Here is a 6,154-nt window from a genome sequence, read left to right on the forward strand (position 1 = left end):
GAGCCAAAGGATGGTCTGGATGAAGAGTTGGACAGAGTAGAAAAGAGCCTACCATGCGGGGGTCGAGAGCTTGGACTTGTGGTCCGCTTTATATTTTGTCCAGTTCTGGGTTTTGTAACCAGAGCGCGATCGCCCCTGGTGGTAAATGGATACATCGACCACTCACTCTGTTTCCATGGAGCATCACCAAAATGCGAATAGGTCTTGACTTAATTCACCTGTAACTTTATACGCCGACAGTTTCTCTATATTTAACTAGTAGTATAGTAATAGATATTAGAGATTTGTAAATTAGTAATAAGTCCTAGCTACTAAGTAATAGTCATCAAAAATATAGATATATTTCTAAAATAATAATAAAAAAATCAAACACAAAATAAAAAAATAATATTTAAAGTTATTATTTTAGTTTTATCTTTAAGCACTGCACGTCCATCCCTGAGTTGGGTGTTTGCCTATTTCGTAACAAAATGCCTAGTTTCTAAGTCATTTATCTTTTTTCTGTCTTAGTATCTTAGTTTTTTAGGTGATGACTGGCGGCGGAGTGAGTGGTCAGTGTAACCACTCACCACCAGGGGCGCTTGCGTCCCTGGTCAAATATTCCAGATACAAATAAAATACAAAGCGGACCACGAGTCCAAGTGCCCAAACCCCGCATGGTAGACACTTTTCTACTCTGTCCAACACTTCGAGGGCATCATACCAGAAGGGTGTATCAACACTTTTTGCAATATCGAGATAAATGTAATATAACCCAATTAGGTTCATAAACACTTATTCAGAGCTTCTGAAAAACATAACCATGAATCGAATGATAATACCATGTTATGTAGACAAAGGAAGGGAAAAACAGCCAAACTTTAAATGACTCCATTGTAAACTTGCATTTTCGTTGATACGCCCTTTTGGTATGATGCCCTCGACTTCATCCAGACCATCCTCTGTCTCCTGTAAATTCCTACAAGTAATGCATGCCAATTTGCATCCCGCATGAATGTGCCCAGGGTTTTCCCTGTGTCTATGCAGGTTTTACCTGGGTCCAACCTATCTCTAGTTATAGTCTAGATTTAAGAGTGAGGGGAGTTAGTCATGGCGCCAATCGTTGCCATGGCTGGCCAATCCCCTCCTAGCACATGATGCATGCGACCCTCTCCCTGCATGGCTAATCCCAGCATGACTAGGCGTATAGGCTTCGGCCTGAGACGCACCTAGGTCCCTCCCTAACCCGGAACCCTCCCAAATACACTTAGTTTTAGTTAGGTTAGAAAAAAAATCTGGGTCAGCAGTGACGCCGGCCGAGGCGGAAGCGAGCGAGGCTGACCGAGGTTGGCCGAGGTTGGCCGAGGTTGTACGAACAGAGCTGAGCGGGGCGCTTCTCCGGGTCAGCAGATTTTTTTTTTTTTAACCTAACTAAAACTAAGTGTATTTGGGAGGGGTCCGGGTTAGGGAGGGACCTAGGTTCGTCTCAGGCCGAAGCCTATACGCCTAGTCATGGTGGGATTAGCCATGCAGGGGGAGGGTCGCATGCATCATGTGCTAGGAGGGGATTGGCCAGCCATGGCAGCGATTGGCGCCATGACTAACTCCCCTCACTCTTAAATCTAGACTATAACTAGAGATAGGTTGGGCCCAGGTAAAACCTGCATAGACGCAGGGAAAACCCTGGGCACATTCATGCGGGATGCAAATTGGCATGCATTACGTGTAGGAATTTACAGGAGACAGAGGATGGTCTGGATGAAGTGTTGGACAGAGTAGAAAAGAGTCTACCATGCGGGGGTTGGGCACTTGGACTCGTGGTCCGCCTTGCTAATTGTCCAGTACTGGATTTAGTGACCAGGGACGCAAGCGCCCCTGGTGGTGAGTGGTTGCACTGACCACTCACTCCGCCGCCAGTCAGCACCTAAAAAACTAAGAAACTAAGACAGAAAAAAGATAAATGACTTACAAACTAGGCATTTCGTTACGAAATATGCAAACACCCAACTCAGGGATGGACGTGCAGTGCTTAAGATAAAACTAAAATAATAACTATCAATATTATTTTTATTATTTTTATTTTAGTTTTTTTTTAAATTATTATTTTAGAAATATATTTTTTTATGACTATTACTTAGTATCTAGGAATTATTACTAATTTACAAATCTCTAATATCTACTACTATACTACTAGTTAAATATAGAGGAACTGTCGGTGTATAAAGTTACAGGTGAATTAAGTCAAGACCTATTCGCATTTTGGTATTTGTTGCAAGCTTGCAATTCAAAATCCCATGTCTTTCAGAAACACAACCGGCACTGGAGGTGAAGCCTGCCAGGCGGGCCATGCCCATCGGACATAGGGAGTCAGCCCTAACACAACAGGCAGTGAACTCCCGGGAGCCCAACCTACACCTCTGGGTCAGCAGATTTTTTCTTTTTTTAAATTCCTAACCTAACTAAAACTAAGTGTATTTTGGAGGGGTCCGGGTTAGGGAGGGACCTAGGTGCGTCTCAGGCCGAAGCCTATACGCCTAGTCATGCTGGGATTAGCCATGCAAGGAGAGGGTCGCATGCATCATGTGCTAGGAGGGGATTGGCCAGCCATGGCAGCGATTGGCGCCATGACTAACTCCCCTCACTCTTAAATCTAGACTATAACTAGAGATAGGTTGGGCCCAGGTAAAACCTGCATAGACACAGGGAAAACCCTGGGCACATTCATGCGGGATGCAAATTGGCATGCATTACGTGTAGGAGTTTACAGGAGACAGAGGATGGTCTGGATGTAGTGTTGGACAGAGTAGAAAAGAGTCTACCATGCGGGGGTTGGGAACTTGGACTCGTAGTCCGCTTTGCTTTTTATCCAGGACTGGATTTAGTGACCAGGGACGCAAGCGCCCCTGGTGGTGAGTGGTTGCACGGTACTCGCTTCGGCGGTACATATACTAAAATTGGAACGATACAGAGAAGATTAGCATGGCCCCTGCGCAAGGATGGGTCAGCAGTGACGCGCCGGCCGAGGCGGAAGCGAGCGAGGCTGACCGAGGTTGGCCGAGGTTGACCGAGGTTGTAAGAGCAGAGCTGAGCGGGGCGCTTCTCCGGGTCAGCAGTGACGCGCCGGCCGAGGCGGAAGCGAGCGAGGCTGACCGAAGTTGGCCGAGGTTGGCCGAGGTTGTATGAACAGAGCTGAGCGGGGCGCTTCTCCGGGTCAGCATTTTTTTTTCTTTTTTTTCTCTCCTAGCCTAAGTTAATTCTAAGTGTGTAGGGGAGGGTCCAGGTTAGGGGAGGACCTAGGTGTGTCTTAGGCCGAAGCCTATACACTCTACCATGCGGGTTTCGAACCATGCAGGACAAGGGCGCGTGCAATCGTGTGCGTGTTGGGGTTTACTGGCCAGCCATGGCTGCAATTGGCGCCATGACTGACACCCCATTGGTCGCCTAGCTTAAAAGCTAGCTAAGTGTGACCCAGGTAAAACCTGCATAGACACAGGGAAAACCCTGGGCCGGGTCATGCGGGGATCAATTATCATGCATTAAGCAAGCAGGTAACTACTGGACAAGAGGGATGAAGGGTCCAGGTAAGAAGAGTTGGAGGGGCTGAAAAATCAACCATGCTGAAGTTGGGTGCTTGGGCCTTGCGGCCCGCATTTAAAGGTTGGGAACTCCTGGGTTATTATTAACCAGGGGCGCATGCGCCCCCAGGGGCGGGCGACTTCACTCGTCGACCCAGCCACAGCTGCCCAGGCAGCCACAGTTAAGACAGAAGTGGGCAGACGAGCCAGTAAACCGGCTCGAACTGCGGGCGCACGGAGCGAAAGGCAGCCTGACGTTGCGCTATCTTCATCTTCCTTCTTCAGGTCAACAGCAGTACTTTTCAAGCCAGGGTGGGGGGAGGGAACCAACCTCGCCACCCAAAATCCCCGAGACGGTTTAAGGTCGCGCCGCTCGAGGCTACTGCTGCCACAGCTACAGCAGCCCCAGCTGAAGGTTCCTGATGTCTTCCTTCAGAGTTCCGATGCATTTCAATTCCGTTGCGCGCGCAGCAGTTCACAGCTCCGCAAGTTCCAGCCCGCAGTTCGTCTACACTTCGCTACTATGGCACATCGAGCTCCCCTGCGGTGCCTTCGCCGACGAAGCTGCTTCCTGCCACGCGCCGAGCTACATTCAGGCTACCTTTCACCCCGATAGCCGTAATAACGACTCCACAGGCCGGCCATTGGTCCGCGGACTGCTATTGGTTATTCACAGCCACCCCAGCGAGATTGCAACTCTCGAGCTCGGCTCCCGTATCCGCCACCCGCGGGACGCGGTCGGTAGCAGTTGGCACTGCTAGGCCGCCCCCAGCACGCACACAAATCCCACACGCACTGCCAGCCTTCGGTTACCCAATAGGGCGCAGGGAACTCCCAGCCAACAGCCCGCGAGAGAGATGCGCACGCCCCGAGAGACGACCACCGACCTCCGGGTCAGCAGTGACGCCGATTGATTTTTTTTTTCCTAACCTAACTAAAACTAAGTGTATTTTGGAGGGGTCCGGGTTAGGGAGGGACCTAGGTGCGTCTCAGGCCGAAGCCTATACGCCTAGTCATGCTGGGATTAGCCATGCAAGGAGAGGGTCGCATGCATCATGTGCTAGGAGGGGATTGGCCAGCCATGGCAGCGATTGGCGCCATGACTAACTCCCCTCACTCTTAAATCTAGACTATAACTAGAGATAGGTTGGGCCCAGGTAAAACCTGCGTAGACACCGGGAAAACCCTGGGCACATTCATGCGGGATGCAAATTGGCATGCATTACGTGTAGGAATTTACAGGAGACAGAGGATGGTCTGGATGAAATGTTGGACAGAGTAGAAAAGAGTCTACCATGCGGGGGTTGGGCACTTGGACTCGTAGTCCGCTTTTCCAGTTATTCAGTACTGGATTTAGTGACCAGGAACGCAAGCGCCCCTGGTGGTGGGTGGTTGCACTGACCACTCACTCCGCCGCCAGTCAGCACCTAAAAAACTAAGAAACTAAAACAGAAAAAAGATAAATGACTTACAAACTAGGCATTTCGTTACGAAATACAGTGACGCCGGCCGAGGCGGAAGCGAGCGAGGCTGACCGAGGTTAGCCGAGGTTGGCCGAGGTTGTATAAACAGAGCTGAGCGGGGCGCTTCTCCGGGTCAGCAGTGACGCGCCGGCCGAGGCGGAAGCGAGCGAGGCTGACCGAGGTTGGCCGAGGTTGGCCGAGGTTGTATGAACAGAGCTGATCGGGGCGCTTCTCCGGGTCAGCAGTGACGCCGGCCGAGGCGGAAGCGAGCGAGGCTGACCGAGGTTGGCCGAGGTTGGCCGAGGTTGTACGTGCAGACCTGAGCGGGGCGCTTCTCCGGGTCAGCAGTGACGCGCCGGCCGAGGCGGAAGCGAGCGAGGCTGACCGAGGTTGGCCGAGGTTGGCCGAGGTTGTATGAACAGAGCTAAGTGGGGCGCTTCTCCGGGTCAGCAGTGACGCCGGCCGAGGCGGAAGCGAGCGAGGCTGACCGAGGTTGGCCGAGGTTGACCGAGGTTGTACGAGCAGAGCTGAGCGGGGCGCTTCTCCGGGTCAGCAGTGACGCCGGCCGAGGCGGAAGCGAGCGAGGCTGACCGAGGTTGGCCGAGGTTGACCGAGGTTGTACGAGCAGAGCTGAGCGGGGCGCTTCTCCGGGTCAGCAGTGTCGCGCCGGCCGAGGCGGAAGCGAGCGAGGCTGACCGAGGTTGGCCGAGGTTGACCGAGGTTGTACGTGCAGAGCTCAGCGGGGCGCTTCTCCAGGTCAGCAGTGACGTGCATGAGGTATGTCAGATCTTAATTGATTTCATTCTAGGCAATCATATTCATGTATAACCCTGAAGTAGTAATAATCCGAGGTGGCCGGTTTCCGTGCCCATCCTCTTACTCCTTCATCCATGGCCTTACACTCCTGTGGTAGATAGGTCTCTACCAAGAAGACTAGCCTCCCTACCCGTGTTTTTCCTTACCGTAGGTAACCCACTAACGTCTAAGTCCAGCTGCTTTGAATCATGGCTGCTGGTTCACACCGTAGGCCACCCAACAAAAAAAAAAAAAAAGCAGTGACGCTCCGGCCGAGGCGGAAGCAAGCGAGGCTGACCGAGGTTGGCCGAGGTTGACCGAGGTTGTACGAGCAGAGCTGAG

General features: G+C 51.7%; 1 pseudogene; it reads left to right on the forward strand.

Moving 5' to 3' along the window:
* Nucleotides 1-2,903: 2,903 nt before the first annotated feature.
* LOC134529970 (U6 spliceosomal RNA) lies at nucleotides 2,904-2,978 on the forward strand (annotated as a pseudogene).
* The last annotated feature ends 3,176 nt before the right edge of the window (nucleotides 2,979-6,154 follow it).

Source organism: Bacillus rossius, chromosome 2 (genome assembly GCF_032445375.1).
Source record: "Bacillus rossius redtenbacheri isolate Brsri chromosome 2, Brsri_v3, whole genome shotgun sequence".
Lineage (NCBI taxonomy): Eukaryota > Metazoa > Arthropoda > Insecta > Phasmatodea > Bacillidae > Bacillus > Bacillus rossius.